Source organism: Nelumbo lutea, chromosome 2 (genome assembly GCF_056320005.1).
Source record: "Nelumbo lutea isolate HS-2025 chromosome 2, American lotus-T2T, whole genome shotgun sequence".
In the NCBI taxonomy this organism is placed as follows: domain Eukaryota; kingdom Viridiplantae; phylum Streptophyta; class Magnoliopsida; order Proteales; family Nelumbonaceae; genus Nelumbo; species Nelumbo lutea.
The window spans coordinates 73,233,129-73,250,967 of NC_142685.1; the positions used below are offsets into that span (position 1 = coordinate 73,233,129).

A 17,839-nucleotide genomic window follows, 5' to 3' on the forward strand; every position below is an offset into this window, starting at 1 on the left:
TTTCTTCTATTTCTTTTAGCATTGCTTTATGAGACTTGTCTAGGGGGATTTATTTGCATTTCTTCCAAATGTGGCCCACTAAGTCACAGTAAGCATAGGGTTTGGTGAGTCCTTCATAGGTGAAACGGATCCATATTGGTCCTACTTCAGTATTGAGGGAAAAGCCTCTAGAAAGTGACTTGCGAAGGTCGATCTCTAAACGTAAATGAATCATGCCTCCTCTTATGTGTTTGCTTGGCTAAATCTCTTCATTTTTGTTAGAACCATTCCTGCAGTTGAGGTGAAGAGTTTGAAGTTATTGTCTAAAATGTATTACTTGGGTATGTGATAAATTTGCATCCAGATTTTTTGGTTCTAAATCTTTATTTTCTCATTTTGTTTTGCATCCTTTCATTCTGCAACAAGCATCCAACTCGAGCGAATGAACCAAGAGCCACTGTTTAAGACTCTTTGCATGTCATCTTTACCATCGAAGGTGAACTCCCACCCTTCGCTATCGTCATGGCCACCTTGAACTGGCTTGACAAGGTCCTAGACGTGTTTAATAAAGTTTTTGACATTTTCTATACTTACTTGAATGTGGGGGAAGATTCTCCTCCTTATTGTTCATTTCACCAGGTCTTTAGCTTCCAGGACTGGGTTGACTATGATTTTGAGTAGAGAGCCATTAATCCTTGCATGTTGAACCAGCTCTTCTCCTAGTTCAGCAACTTATGAAGGAAAGAGGAGAACTAAAGGTAAAGAAAAGGAAAACCAATACAACAATAGTAGAGTGTGAGGTTTGATGTCAAACAACGTGGAATGGAGATAAAAATTCCCAAATTGATGGTTCAAATTTGTTAAAACCACCCATTTTCTCTCATTCTTTATAAAATAAATTGTCAAAAATCATCCATCTAAATTATTCTTTCCATTCAAATTCAGATTGTTTACACCCCTACTAGTATTATGGCAACTAGACCCCTTATTTATGTGGACATTAAAATGATCAGAGAAAACTCTGATGCCGTCCTCTAAATCTTTTTAAGTATTAAGATTATCATAGTGAGAATCATTTTTCTTCAAATAAATATTTCATAAAGTAGGGAGATGATGTTAAGAATGATGGTCAACAATCTTCCACGGTTTTGAAGAGAGTTTCATGAGAGATTGTCGAAATTAAGGTCTTAGAAATTGAAGATGACCAAATGCACTATTTTATCCACATAATGATAGGAAGGAGAGGTGGAAACTAGAAAGAAAGAGACAATAGGTAAAATCTCAATGGGTTTTCTTTTCTTTTTCTTTTTAACTACTTTTATTCTTCTCCCCCATTTTTTCTTTATAAGCAAGAGGTTGTCTCTAGCTCTAACAACATCCAAAAAAGAAACACACACATGTTAGTGACCTCAATGAAACATGAATATGACATGTTCATACTTCCCTATTTTCCTATATGCATTTGGGTTGACAGTTTTCAATGGAGGAATGATAGATTGTAGGCATACACGCATATGACCTATTCATGTTTCTGCAAACATCGACAACTCTCCCATAGGATAATGGTGTTTAACTAGAAAGCAATGAAATAGCATGAATCTATAAAGTTTGAAAAGTCTAAAATTTTGTTGAACTATTGCATTTAACATAGAGGAAAGAATGCTTTTCCCAAGCTATTGATTTGTTTATTAATGGTTCTTCTATGTGTTCAAAACCTAGATTGATTTCACTAATAAATTAACCATGGTCAAGCTCATCTTCCCTTTTGTTTTACTCAAAGCCCCAAAATTCACCCTTGAGGGCGATCTTGTTCATGTATCCATTTTATACCAATGAGGATGATCTTTTTCTGTCACGTTGAAGGATGATTTTGAAGAAGTCTATAATTCCAAATTGCATGTCCTTGGCCTATGACAATGCCTCTTTGTATTGTGGTTCTTCCACTGTCTTTCTATAAACACAAGGTTCATTTGGATTTTGCTCAAAATCAAACTTTTTGACTAATGAATCAAAATGAATGTTCTATCTTTTGGAATGTTACTTTAATCCCTATGGATCTATTGAGATTACACACCATGTGTTTATGACCACTTGGCAACAAAATCTTTCGGTTGTTGCATATAGATATTTTTAGTAAGATATCCATTCAGGAACACAATTTTAACATCCAATTGTTAAATTTCGTAATCATAATGTGCAAATATAGTCAATAGTATTTTAATAGATTTAAACATGACCATGGCGAGAAGGTTTCCTCATAATCAAATCCTTTCTGACTGTAACATTTTTCCTAGACCTGGCAAAAAGTTGACCCAACCCGCGAATCCGACCCAACCCGACCCGAAAAAACAGAGTTAGGGTATCATATTTAGCAACTTGAATGTGAAAATGACCCGACCTGGCCCAACCCGAAAAAGACTGGTTGGGTTGGGCCATGGGTCAACCCACTGACCCCGATTGTCAAGTCTAATTGAGATTATTTATGCATTGTTAGAAGTTTCCACTCTTTAATTTATTCTATTTACTCTTTACTTTTTTATTATTTACTCTTTAAATTGTTAAATGTTCAAGTTTTTTATTTTATATTTGGAATTTTAAGGTTAAATATTTTAATTTTGACATTTTCATGTAATTTTTCTTTATTTTTTTTAATTTCAATTATTTTTTGGGATGACCCAAAATGACCCATGGGTCAACCCTAACCCGAACATTTAGGGTTAGGGTCTAGCATTTGACAACCCAACCCGAAGTTCAACCCGACCCAAAATCAACCCAAAGTACCTTGACCCAGCTCGAACCTGACCCACCCAACCCAATTGCCAGGTCTACTTTTTCCACAAGTCAAGCTTTATGGTCTCAACTTTTCCATCAGGCCCTTCTTCCTCTTGTAGATCCATTTGCAACCGATTGTTTTTACCTTAAGATGTGAGTCTGCAAGAGTCCAGACTCTATGGGTATTCATTGAGTCCATCTTGGATTTCATGGCATCTACCCACTTCAATGAGTCTCTTTCTAACATAGCTTTTGTATAAGTCAATGGATCTTCTTCACTGTCCATGGCTTCCATCAAGTAACTTTCTTAATCATAATTGAAACGTATAGGAGGTTTAGATACCCAAGTAGATCTTTTAGGATGGGTATTGTTATCTGAAAATTATCAGTTATCTCCCACTACCTCTAAGCCCTCATCATCAAGAATAATTTCCTAATGATGATTGTTGAGGATGTAGTTTTCTTCTAAGAAATGAGCATTTTGACTAATAAACACATTTTGTTCTCTTGGATCATAAAAAAGATACCCAATGGAGTCTTTAGGGTAACATATAAATAGGCAACAATTGGTTTTAGATTCTAGTTTGTCTGCATTTGTCTTTTTGACGTGTATTAGACAACCTCATGCTTTAAAGTGTTTGACACTTTATTTATTGCTAGTCAAAAGCTCATATAGAGTATTAGGAACTAACTTGATTGGAACCTAATTCAACACGTAAATTGCAGTCTCTAATGTGTGTCTCCAAAAGAATATGGGTAGTTCTGAACGAACGAAGAGTGGTCGAATCATATCCAATAATGTTTGGTTTCATCTCTCTAATACACTATTTAATTATGGTGTAGTAGGAGAAGACAATTGTGATATAATCTTGTTATCCTTTAGGTAATACCTAAATTCATTAGAAATATTCACCTCATCGATCTGATCAAAGGGCATTAATTTGTTTCCCTAACTATTTCTCAACTTCATGTCTAAATTCTTTGAACTTTACAAAGGATTCAAACTTATGTCTCCTTAAGTACACGTAGACATATCGATAATAGTCATCGTAAATGTTATAAAATATGAATGTTGGGTCTGTGTCCTAATATTCATGGGACCACATGCAGTGTATAAGGTCATGTGTGTCTGTATTTCTTTCAAACTTACTTATAAATGGTCTCTATGAGTAGAGTAGAAGCCCTACAAAGTTTTACATGCATGGGTAGAAACTCAAAGCCAATATACCAGGAGATAAAAGTGACCAACATATTGGTCTCTATGTCTCAAGTTTTAAAAATACATTCTTTCTTCTTCTTGCGGAATTCTACATATCGATGATAGTTCTTCTTTTAGTGCCCAGTCTGTTTATAGAAGTGACACTCATATGATGATTTGTATCTTTTTTACTTCTTTGATTTATCGGTCTTCTTTCGATGACTCTTCCTGCCCTTACGTTTCTTCTTGCCAGATTTGTCTCTTTCAACAAGCATGGCCACTGGCTTGTCCTTTCTGATTAGTTCCTCGACCATTTACAACAAATTGCCAAACTCTTGCAAGTTATCTTTTAGCTTATTCATGTTATAGTTGAGGAAAAATTGATTAAAAGATGGAAGGGAGTTCAAGATGGCACAAATATTTGTATCATCATCTAATTTGGAGCCAAGAACCTCTAGTTCATTTATGAATTCTATCATCTTCATGACATGGTCATGAATTGACTGGTTCTTAAACATCATAGTGGTCATCAACAGTTTGAGGACCTTTTGTTGTGCAGAATGATTCTCCTCCTCATACATGGCCGTTAAACTATTTAGAATTTCTTTACAAGTTGTTGTTTAATCAAGTTATTTCTAGATAGAGTTGTCCAGTGAGCCGATGATGTAACAATGGGCAATAAAGTTATTCTCTTTCCATTATTGATATTCCTCCTTTCTGGCCTCAGAAGCTCTTTCATTGGGATGCTCAAATGCCTTCCTATTGGCAATTTTGTCTAATTTCTTGGATGTAAGCACCATGTTAAGATTGCGAATCCAGTCTATGTAGTTGGGTTCTTTAAGTTTGTTATCATCTAGCAACTTAGTGAATGGTTTATATGACATTTTTGACAAATTGCACGAGTAATTAGTTCAATAACTTAATTATTATTTCATGTTATATATTATAGAATGAACTTTTATCTACATTTCATTTCTATTTGTTCATTTATGAAATTTCAATCTATATTAAGGATGGTGACATTATTCATGTCTCTAGAAATGTGAGAATTACATAGGTGCATGGGACCAACTATTTCAGTTACATAATCCCATCATTTTTTGTAAATGATCATGAATCCATCAATGTCTCATAAGCTTTCCCTTTTACCTTTATTAGGCAATGTTCATAGCCATTATAGATTAAACATTTCTAATCGGTAAGTGTTGACCTATTGTATCGGCAACCCCAAGGTATTTTGAAAGAGTCTTTCATTTCAAGATAAACCCCTCCCACTAGTTTATGACATCCCTATCATCTAATAAAGCAATTCAACTATCTCAGTGAAATAGATAGCCTACTTTTATGAGCACCTTTGCTCACTAATTTAGTCAATTTTCATGGTAATGATGAAAGGCCTTTAAAGATGTCATCTTATAATATTCTTTATCATCTAGTACTTATATCATTGATGAGGGAACAATTACATCAATCCCTAAGTCAATTTTAGGTCTTACTATAGTGGCTCTCACAAACTTTCATAAAGTTAAATTTGAGTGAGCTCTAAATGGGATAGGGTTCCAATGGGGTTCCCTCTTTGGAGAGGAAACAAGATAATGGCCCATTAATCTGTGGACATTATGGTAATGATGTGCATTTAGTCATGATGGGCATAAAGAGCCACATAAATTCTTTGTATGGGCCAAACACTTATGGCCCATGTATGAATCACATTCACATAGCACATCATACATAATTAATCAAAAATCAACTTAAATCTTGTAAAAACCTAGATCCATTTAGATTAACACATTATAAATCCATTATTGGACCCATTTATCTAATAAAACTTGTCTTGGTATATGAGCCCAACTACAAGAAGTAGTTCGGCCCATATAGTAGTACATGTTGAAATTGGCTTGCCTTGTTTTAATCTAAACCTAACTAGGTTTTACAAGTGTGGACCGAATTGATCTATGTAATGGCCCATCAAACCCCTAGCCTAGGTCTAATATTTATCACTTAATCAGTAATCTAAGGGGCTCAAAATTAGGTCAAATCGGCCTAGGGTTTGGTGCCCAAAAATGCATCATTTAAAAAGAACTATGAAATGAAAATTCTCATGTATGATTCACAATAAAATCAACAAATAATTAGTAGTATAATAGACTGATATAACTAGGGTTGATAGTGTGAGGGTTCAAATCTAACCCAAACAATCAACAAGAATCCATTGATCTATTACCTCCATAACGATCTTGTACTCCATCATTCTTTGCGATCTCCAACTTGTTTTCCAATGTAAACAAACATAGAAAATACTAATTTCTAATGCTTACATCAAGAAAAAACCCTAATATATTTTGTCTAAAATAAAATAAAAATAATTAATTAGACGATGGACATCGAAATTGCATGGTGTGCATTAAACTTGCCACCAATAAAGAATTTGATCTCCATAACACTTTCAGCCCAAGATTTAAAGAATTCAGCATTAGAATCACTCTAAATAATATAAAGAAATATAAAGATTAAATTTAAGATCATTTGCCCCAAACTAAGAACTGAATTCTCAACTCATATGTCAACTATGCTAAATCAACTAGACTCGTTCATGGCAATTTGATATTTATTTCAAATCTGATTTGATTCAATCCAAGAACTAAACCTAATGCTCTAATACCACTATTGAAGGGGTTAGAAATCAGTTTAGACATGGCCTAACTAGGTTTAGTGGCTGGCTGAATTTTTAAAATTTTTCTAACCCTACTCGGGAACCGATTGCTAGGTGATTTTGAAATCTGAAATTTTGGGATTGATCTTGCACTGAACTGGACAAGATTTGAAACCAAATTAAAAACTGATTGTACCTGATCTGGAGATGACAATATGCAACTCCCAGAGTAGTAATTCACACCCAATGTACAAAAAATGAATCGGATAAGGAACTAAGAGGGTAAGGGCAATTTCACAAATTCTCTCCACTCTATTACTTTTTTCTCTTCTCCCTTGGCTCACATCCCAAGGTATTGTATGAACACTTTAGGCTCGGATATTGTATGGCATGGGATCCACAAAAGTCTCACATAAGTCCACGATGATTCTGCCCCACCTTTGGAAGAGATTTGGCCAAATTCACTTCTCAGGGGTAGTGAACCCCTAACACAATCAATTTGGGCTCAATTAGGGCCTAACATTTACACATAAATGGTCATTGGATTCAATCACCCTATGGAGACCCAAGGAAAATGGACTTATGAAAGATGAAGCCCATCAGGTAATTAGCCCTGTAATGGTCTCTTACACCTAACCTCTCGACCCATAATCATCAAAACACTGCCCACAAGGAATGACCTCTTCCCTTACTACAAAATGTTGTATCACACTCTTTGCTTGGATGGATCATAGGATTAAAACATTTTGCGAACATTTTTCCATAAAATAATAGCATAACATATAAATACATTTTGCAAATCAGATTTCATATACAGTTGAAATCCACTGCTAGTAGTTTAGGTTTTCATGAGAGAATGTAAACCTTGATATTCACTTTGTTTGACAAAGGGGTCGATCCTATCATTATAATCACCCACTTAGGTAATTTCCATGGTTTTTAAAATCGGATTGGACCAGAAAAATCAAGAACCGGTCACCTGACCGATTCCATTTTCCCCCAAAACCATTGATTTTGGTCAGCAAACTGTTGAACCGACCGGTTAACCGTTTGAACCATTTAAACGTTTTGATTGTTTTTTAATTTTTTCAATTTTTTGTCAGAATAGGTTGATCGTTTGAACCAGTAATTTCCTAAACTACCCAAACATGCACAAATATTTGACCATTGGTGGATCTCACAAGTTAGTATATCAAAGACAGTTCAGTCCAAAACTTAGTATAGTATCATAATCAAGTTTGGGGTTAAGTGCAACTTTATAGTTTTGCCCATCTATCTCTCGGGGTCCAGGGCATAATTGGAAATTAGTCTAGGTTTAGTGTTTCTTCTAAACACCCACTGGTTGTGCTTGGGGTCTAACCCTAGTAATCGAGATAAGTTGCTCCACCAATTCAACAACACACTGGTGTCAGTCTTGTCGTCAGGATAAATTCCCCAGGTCTATCCAGTGGAAGAGAACATTCTAAACTAATAATAGTCTCATAAGTGTCAAACTTAAGGAGTAATTCACAAAATCACACCAATTTAAACATAAAACAATAATATACTTTATTTATTTACTGGTTTTTCTCTATTTGGTAATGAAAGATATGAACTTGAAAGGCATATACTCTAAGAATCTCATAGAAGCCCAAAACAACCAAAAATCTAGAAGCTTCAAAATGAAGCCTCCTATCTTTCTAGACCTAAGATATTTCAGTTAATAGTTTTGTAAACCATGGTAGACAGATACTTACCAAACATTCTAGATCCTTAAAGACAAGACCCAAAAGCTCATTACATCTTTTGGCCATCTAGGCTATCAAAAGATCTTGCCAAAAAGACTTGCCAAGCGACACCTAAAATTCAACTAGTTTTTAATGGTGTTAGCACCTTATTTTTGCTTAGTCCCCTCTCCAACCCACTTCTCACACTCTAGATGCCCGATTAGACCTCTCCACTCTTTTTATAATAAGTCAAAACCCTAAAAACCAAATCTTGGCTCAAATACCCTTAAATCTAATGTTAAATATCTAAGATTCCCTTTCGGTGGTCACGATTATACCACATCGCCACACTTATCACACGATTAGGCTCCATCACATGAAACAAAACCTTTAAACAACTAATAACACTAAACTTGAACCTTAAATTCCTTGATTTTGTCATTTATCTATCAAAGATCTCATTTTGATGAACTTGACACAACAACACTTCTCGAGCTTGAAACCTATGATCCATACGTCTCTAACATGACCAAACCTTGCCGATAGCCTTGAAACCCAATACTCCCCCATTTACCCATGCACCAAACTAAGATTCCATGGCTAAAATACTCATGGCCCGGCCCCTGGACGGCCCCCATTTACCCATGCCCGTGGGCCTATAAACATGTTCAAGCCTGTCCAGAGGCTGGGACCCATGAACAGGTCTAATCATAATGTGTCACTAAAAACCTCTATTAACATCCCAATCCATGATCCGTGAAATTTCAGTTCTTAAAATAACTATTTTATCATTTGCTTAAAAAGATTCTAAATAAACTATTCTCGTTACTCGATAAACTATTTTATCAATATCCTCACTATAACGCATCATTCGACACCTATAAATTTCATTAAAACCTCTCGAATGGAGATTCATCAAATTGTAGACCTTAAAATGATCATTTTACCATTCACTTACAAAGATTTCAAATAGACCATCATCGTCACTCAATACCCTTCAAATTTAAGATTTATACCGTAATGCATCATCCTACGCCTCCAAATCTTATCAAAACCTCTTGGTTGGCAACCGATCAAAATTTAGGCCTTAAAATAACCATTTTACCCCTCCATTAAGAAAGATTCTGAATTGACCACTCTCATTAGCTGTTATTCTCTTACTCCAAGATCTTCATCGTGGTACATTATCCAAGATTTCCAAACCTTACCATGACCTTCATTGACCTCCTGATCGGCCAACCATCAAATTTCAAACCTTAAAATGACAATATTTTCCTCTATTTTAAAAGATTCCAAATAGGTCATCCTTATTGATAGTCGTTCTCCAGATTCAAGACTTGCATCATAGCACACCATTTAAAATCTCCATACTTTATCAAAACCTCAATCAACCTCCCGCCCCATGATCTGTCAAATTTCAGACCTTAAAATGATCATTTTACCCTTCATTTTAAAAGATTCCAAATAAACCATCCTCATGGTCATTCCTCTCCAAATTCGTATGCATCATCCAACACCTTCAAACCCCATCAAGACGTCCTTCAACCCCCCGATTTACGATACATCAAATTTCAGACCTTAAAATGACCATTTTACCTTTCATTATTCCAAATAGACTATTCTTATTAGTCGCCGCTCTTTGAATTCAAAATCTTCATCGTAAAGGACCATTTAGAACATCCAAACCCCATCAAAACCTCCATCAACCCCTAATCAATGATTTATCAAATTTCATATCTTAAAATGACCATTTTACCCATCTATTAGGAAAGATTCTAATTCGACAACCTTCATTACCCCATATCCTTTTGGTTACAAAATTTCACCTCAATGCACCCTCCAATATTGTTAACTCTCATTGACACCTTGTTTGGACCACATACAACACCTACGTTGAATTTTATTATGAAATTCTCCATTTTGCCCTTTCATCAAGAAAAATTCCAATTCACGTAATCTTATTAGCCGAAATACTTGAGGTTCACTTTATCCTTGATCTCGACCACCCTACTTAAACTTCATTCCATAAAAAATTTGTACAAAAATACCCTTCCTACCCATGCCAAAAATTTTGTACAAAAATACCCTTCCTACCCTTCCTACCCATGGACCCCATCAACCCTTGACTTTTAAACAATTGCAAGAGGCCCAAACTTCCCTATCCCTAGGATTTCCCAAACTTTTCTCCCATCAATTTTCGGCCCTAGGACAAGGTTTTTAAAAATGAAATGGAAATGGAACCGGTCAGAGGACCGGTTTCCAGTTAAGAGGTTCAACAGTCCAGGTCGAACGGTTTGACCCCTGATGTTATAAATAAATTAAAATAAAAAATATATTTATAAATAATAAAAATAGTATGATATTAAATAAAAACAGACAAAAATACAGGAAAATGCAGAAAAAAAAAACAAAAAAATAAAACTACCTAAATACAAAAATAACAAACTATATAACAAATAGAAAATAAAAAAGTAAAGAATTGTCCTCTCTGTTCTCCCTTCTTCTTCACTGCAATAAAGAGTAGAGCCGACAGTCTCTCCCCATTGTTCGTGGTGTTGCAATGAATCCAGTGGATCATCCTCATGGAGGAGGTAAGGGGTGCACGAAAGGAAGTAGACCTTCGGTGTCATGGGGGAAGCCCACCAAAGCTGGATTATTTTTAGAGAGAATGTCTCTTGGTAACTTCAAATTTATAAACCTTTAGAAATTAATATGTACAAATTCCATGACAGAAGGAAATAAAACAGAACTTACAAATTAAGGACAAAATAAAAAAAAATCATTACATCAGTTGTTAACTGTCGCAGCGAAAGGTTGAGGCTCAGGTCGAAAAGAGCCCATTGATGGTAGCAAGACCCAAATCAGTCTTGGGTTCTAACCCTCTTTGCAAGCTGAAACCTATACTCCGCAGCTTTCTTCGCCCAGGAGAACACATCGATCGGCCGTGCCAGAACTGACACACAAGAAACCAAATCAATCTCATCATCTTTTGAAACCCTGATCGTGGGGAAACACAAAAATTATTCTAAAGATGGAGAAAGTTAAAAAACAATAAAATGAATAAATTAACAAAATAAAAACAAGAGTATGAGGGAGAATGAGAATGAGAATAAGAATAAGAGAAAATAAGTGGAGAGATGGAAAGGGGAGGAGGAGCAGTGACACTGTTCTCGATGCTCGCGAAGTAGAGTAGATGTGTTACTTCGAAAACAAAAGGAATAGTTTTGAGAGAACTTATGTAAAATAATTGGCCGCCACTGTTCTTGTTGCTCCTTGTTGCTACTGATGACAAAATGAAGGAAATCCGCCGCTTCTCCTTGTTGCTCACCGCCGTAGATGAAGCCTTTTTGAGGAAGGAAATCTGGACGACAGCCACCGGTCATCGTGATTCATCGTTGGTCGACGTCGGTCGTAGCTGCCACAGGTCATCGGTCGCACCGTTAAGGAAGGCCGGAACTAGAAGGGTTAGAAGTTAGAACGAAAATAACCCTAACTTGTAAGGGAGAATCGTGAGATATGAACGGAATTAAAAAAAAAAATCGAACGAAAATAAATTTTGCCTACCCGCGAACCACTGCCCGAGTCAAACAGTTTAACGATTTGACCACCCGGGTCAACGGTTCTTTGATTTTTTCAACGGTTATTTTTAAATAACGGTTTAGAGTATAACCGGACCCAGGGGGCTGAATGGTTACCGGTTTTTTCGGTCCGATCGTCCGGTCCAGTCCGGAACTAGAAGGGTTTCCACTTTTTAGAAACGCTAGGTGCCCCTATCCTTTTTGAAGTTTCAAAACACTCCCCTTCTATAAAATGAGCCTTTTTGACTCCAAGAAAGCTAAAATTTTGAACCATGCAAGGAATCCCTCTCCCCTATTGATTCTAATTCAAACCAACCATTCTTGAGAAATCTCTCCCTTTCCTTCCTATTTGCATTCCAAAGCTCAAAACCAAAATACGCCCTACTCTTCTCTTCTCCCATTGTACTTTCTACTTTCTTCTTGGTGTTATTAGAAATAAAGCAAGAAAAAGAAGAAGAGCCCCTCTCTATTCTCAGTTCGTTGTTGGGAAGAAGAAGAAACTAGAAGAGGAAGAAGAAGAAGGAGAGGCAAGTCCAATTCAGCTCCTAGTTGTTTTGATGCCTCTCTCTACCATGCCTATGTTATTCTCTCTCTTATGTAGAATTGAATTGCTTCATTGGATAAATCTGCATCTCTTGTATTTAGTAGATTGTAGGAGTTAAGATTGACTCTCTAGAGATATCCACTAGTAGGAAGCCTATGAGAGGACAAAAAAGGATTAGGAGGAGATTTTCCAATTACTTTGCTCCTCTCTAGGGATTCCAAAAGGAGTGTCACTTGTAGAAAATCACTTTCAAGAAAAGAGACGGAGAGGAAATCTCTACCACACTTTGTTTCAATGGGAAATTTTGAAAGGTCCATGAGAGTCAATCTCCAATTCTTGTAATTCATTCTTGAACGCTGTCTTTTTTTTTTTTTGTGAAATTAGAAGGGTTTTTTTCTCTAAGAGTTAGTGGGAATTGCATTCTATATAAATCAAGGGTGTCTAATACCTTCCCTCTCTCTCATTAGATGCCTAGAATTGCTAATTGGGTTGTGAGAGTCTATGTTTTTTGAGTTTTTAAGTATGGAAGGCCCATCACTCCCATGCTTTTTCCAATTGATGGGTGGCAGCTCCATAGGATTTCAGCTGTGATGTGAGCCCCAAATCAGTTGGGTGCTCATAAACGGTTTTGCTGGGTTTTGACCAGTGATTCACAGGTTGAATGGTTTGATTGTCCGATCCGATCATTAAGCATTAAGGTAGCTAGAATATATATAGTTGGGTTGGGTTTCATCAATTCGGTTGACCTACACCAGTTTGCACCCCATAAATGAATCAATTTCTTGTCACTAGATCATAAACTATTGATTTTACTAATATTCTACTTTAAACCATTAATTGAAGATATAACTTGTGCATATCCATGATTTCTAGGATCAAGGGACTACTTGTAATTGGAAGATCTAGAGTAAGCACTTTGATTTGATTTATAAGGTAATTTACCCAATCAAAGTGCCTAATAGTTTACCCAATGTTGGTCCTTACATTGAAATGTAAATTCTTGTACATGAATCTAACAATTATTTTATTTTTCCTTGTAGGGATTCAGCAAAATCACAATGACTCAAAAGCTAATTGGATTGCGATGTTTAACAAAACATTTAATTAGACATGTTGAGATTTGATGTTCCAACTGAACACAATGATACACTTGATGCGACTCCTTTTGGGCGTTTCATTGAAATTCCACACATTATCTTGGAGAGGACATTAAAAGCCAATATGAAAAATCAAGTTATATTAGTTTCTCTTAATGTTTTAGAAAAGTTTACTACACAAAAGGCCAATTAAATTCTTAGTCTCTTGGAAATATCAAGTGAAATTTTTTTCTAATTATTCTAAATATAGCATCCCAAGTTTATTATTTTTCTCATTTCTCTTCCTAATGAATTTATTTTTTATTGGTCTTTTTGCATAGATCAACAGTGTTTGGTTCTGTGTGCGTTTATTCAATAAACGCTGCCACATAGGCACCGCTTCAGCAGTTCCCCTCTTGTTCTTCCGTACGCATCGAGAATGACAAAAGTGGACTTCGGTTTTTGTGCATGCCTATCATTTGGGAAAGTTATTTTTGAAAGCTTCCACAAATGGTTAGGCGTTTTTTCACTATTACACTGATGTGGAGCCTAATGGCACCTAATTGTCATAAACGGTTGTAATTATTACCTTTCTTGGTTTTGCAAGCAAATAAAGTACAAACATTGAATGTAAAGACATAAACGGAACAAAAAACTTACCAAATTAATTAAGTTGTTTACTCCTTCTAAATTGATTACTTGAATTATTTGAAAAATTTGCATTTTGAAACATGTAAAATGTTATTATTGTTAGTTGATTAGTTATTATTTTATTTAATGCTCAAACCTCGAATGCACAAACATATTGCTTATAAACTTATTTTATGGATATTTATACCCCCTATCTTTCAAACTTGGCATATTATATGTTACTTTTATCAATTTATAAACTTTAATTAATTTTACTCTTAAGTATTTTGAAGCTTACACTTCACCTTTTTGGGCCATTATGCCTCAACATGCCTGTCTGATAACAAAATTTAATCACACTAGATAGGGTAGGGGAGGTCTCAGTTCAATTTGAAAAGAGAGGAGTTTTAACTTTAAGTATTCAAGAGAAACCCCAAATGAGGTTGAAGTCTTTTCTTCAATCTTCAAACCAAAACGTTTTGACCTCTTTGATGGCATTCTGGAGTCTTGACGAGGTGACGAGTTATCGAAAACACAAAACAAGTAGAGCCAATATGATGGAGAACTCCAAAGGTCTGTCTTTTTATCATCAATACTGTGAAGAATTGAAGGGCAACTTTGTAATTCAAGATGTTGGGGGAATCATCTGGGACACTTTTGTTTGGTTATATTTGGTTCGAGAAGAAAAGAGAAACAGAAAGTTGAGGAAAAGTTTTTCCCTTACTATGTTTTGTAAAATTCCACAAGAACTTTTCTTCAACTTTGCTTCTCTCTTATTTCTATCAAAACACAGGCCAAAAATGTCCACAATCCCTGGGGATTGTCTTTTTCCATGTAGTTTCATGTTTTATTTTATTGGGGATAAATAAGAAAATCATATATTATCACCTACCAGACTAGAGAACTCAATGGAATTTTATGATATGTAATGGAGATAATGAAATCCCCATTTACAAGTCATTCCTACAAAATAAATTAATCATATCTTACTATTACTACCTAAAAAACAACAAAAAGAGGAAAATTAAAAGAAGCAAGGGTTCTAAACTCATAATCACTAAAATCAAGTTTAAATGTTCTTGATTCTTGTTGAACACTACTTGGCAAAGCTTTGCAGTAAACATGTTCCAACACCATTTGGTACCTAAAAGAATTCTAAAAGTGATTAAAGTGATTTTTTTTTTTTTTTGTTTACATTGACTGATAATCTTAATCTTCCAACTATTTCCCTATTTTTTTTTCAGCAAAAAATCGCCAATTCCTTTTCATGCTACAGATCAATGTGCTGTACATTGACTTTTTGTTCTACTTATTTTGTTTTGGCTCTAAATTTTGCTTGAGCCAATCTGTTTCACTCAGAAATTCTGATCCCAACTCCCAAGCAGTAAAAGGAGGAGAATGGTGAGACCAGAAAAATGAGCCTTGCTAGTCAATGATCAAATAGGGTACAAACATGTAATATCAAGACACTAATGGCACACTATACTGTTTCGAAAGCACTCCGCGCTAACCACCTTCAAAATTGCAAAATAAACACAGAAACCACAACTTCAATAGTAAAAAAAAAATAAAAAGAAAAAGAAAAAGACATGATCACAACTTTAGTTATAATAAAGATAAATAAGAGGGAAGAGGCCTTTTTGCGATCTCTGCCAATGTCAACAAGGATTTAACATACACTTGCAAGGTTCCAAGAAAGAATTTAATACACTCTAATTTCTGCACTTTTCATCTCCATGACTCCCATATCATAAAGAAAATTTACCTGTCAAGTCATTAAAGTAAATACACAAGAGAACAACCATAAGCATAGTTTCAAGAATTGAGTAATGAATATCAGAAATGTTGGATAACTTTGGTGGATTTACTGTTATGGACTGATGATAACTTTTTCAGATATTGACTATTTTTTTTTTTTTTGGTAAGTAGGTGTTGACACAAAGGTGCTGCTTTCTCTCTCCTGCACATGTGCAGTTCCTTGCCCTTGTTTAAAGGGACCGAATGTAACTGCTGCTACATTGACAGCCCACTAAATATTTCCTTCTCACTAGAGAAATCCAACTAACTACGTACTTTATTTCCTTATCCCCCAAAGAAATGTCGTATTGCATCAAAATATTTTGGTTAAGAATACGTTCATGATTGTTACCGATTATAAATGAAAATAAGTATTGCTTCATAATACCATTGCCCTTTACATTGAGTGCTAATCGGACGTGGTGATACTGAGAAAAGCATTTAATGGCTTTTTTTTTTTCTGATAGTGTTGTAGTTGTGAATCATCTTTGTGATGAACAACAAAGAGACCGAAACACTGTGTAGAGGAGGAAAATGGTGAGAATTCCCAAATAACAAGGTAGAATAAAAATAAAAAAAAAAGACTGGAAATCTTCTGTTTTTTCACCTTTTATCATCATCGATTTGAAGCAATGGCGTCGGGTTCTTCTGTCCTGTGAGCAGCAATCGAGAAGATGAAACGAGACAATAATGTTTTGCTCGATCTTTTAAAGGGACAATGCAGGCCGCTTTAGAAATTGTTGGGGATATTTTTGACATTATGCATCTAACTGTGTTTGGAAATTATTTGGGGTTAACTAGTCATGATAATGTCTAATGTGTTTGGAAATTAAGTAGCTGGCTCATGATAACATCTAATTGTGTTCACTAGTCATGTTTGAAAATCATTTGGGGTTTGAAAGTAATCCCAAAAATAGATGTTTTTTTTTTCTTTGAAGAGCCATGCATAACAGCATCCCCATTGGCATTGGAGCCTATTGCCTCAAAGGATACCAGGTATGGATGATAAGGTGGCATTTGATAAATCAGAAATCTTATGTCTAAAAAGTCAATAAACTATTTTGTCTCTGAAGTCTGAAAGGTGGCAGAAATGCTTTCTTGCCTTTCAGAAGCTTTGAAAAAATAAGATAATTTGAGTAGGAGCAATTCAATAATGTCTCTAAAACTATGAAATTCACAATTTTACCCTTAGAAATAGACTGTTTTTGAACCATGAAATTACAGAGGAATACAAGAATACACATCTAGCTTTGAAATGGGTGGGCTACTAGTTTTGAACCATGACATTACAGAGGAATACAAGAATACAAGTATGCAAATTGAAGAAGGCAACATATGGGCTGAAATAATCTCTTTAGGCATGGTTTGGCCACTTCAATAGTATGGTGCAAGAGTTTGGGTTGAAGCAATTCCATGTTGATTATCCTGTGTTCAGTCATAACATTATAACTGTGGAGATTGTGTTGGTGGTCTATGCTAATGATATTTTAGTCATAAGGTATGATATAGCCATATAGGTGGTATCAAAAAGCTTTCCACACCAGGACCTTGGATAATTAAAGTATTTCTTGGGCACTGAGGTAGTGCGGCCTAAGAAAGGCAGTAATCTCTCTTAGAAAAAATATGTATTTGATCTCCTTGAAGAGTATTTGAAGACCTTGGGAAGTGCAGAAGGTTGGTTGAGAAGTTGAATTATCTTACCATTACTCAACTTGATATTAAGGGGCCATTACTCGGTATAATGGTAAAATCTCAGGCTGCAAGGTGTGAGAAAGTGGGCTTGAGTCTGAGAGTGGTCCTTTATGTGAGAAAATGCCAAACATTAAGACTGTACCCAATAGGGGCGAGCAAGAAAAACTGAAAAACCAAAAAACCAAACCGAACCAAAATTCCCGGTTAATCGAAC

At 35.4% G+C, this 17,839-nt stretch overlaps 1 protein-coding gene and 1 long non-coding RNA gene across 4 annotated transcripts in view; both read right to left on the reverse strand.

Annotated features, from left to right (window-relative positions):
• Positions 1–10,643: 10,643 nt before the first annotated feature.
• LOC148871506 (uncharacterized) lies at positions 10,644–11,814 on the reverse strand. Its single transcript, XR_016106822.1, has 2 exons — positions 11,063–11,814; positions 10,644–10,956 (listed from the first exon to the last, which is right to left on the reverse strand). It is a non-coding gene; the product is annotated as an uncharacterized LOC148871506 (long non-coding RNA).
• A 3,724-nt stretch (positions 11,815–15,538) lies between these two features.
• The window catches only part of LOC148871507 (Leucine-rich repeat protein kinase family protein), a 39,888-nt gene continuing 37,587 nt past the window's right edge, over positions 15,539–17,839 (reverse strand). Inside the window, exons 9-10 of one of the 3 annotated variants that reach the window (XR_016107404.1) lie at positions 16,541–16,586; positions 16,282–16,450 (exon numbers count right to left, since the gene is read on the reverse strand). The gene's annotated coding sequence lies outside the window, so the exon portion shown is untranslated. Of the gene's footprint in view, positions 16,587–17,839 lie in introns of all 3 variants that reach the window. The other 2 variants (XM_088970700.1, XM_088970701.1) reach the window with 2 other exon arrangements.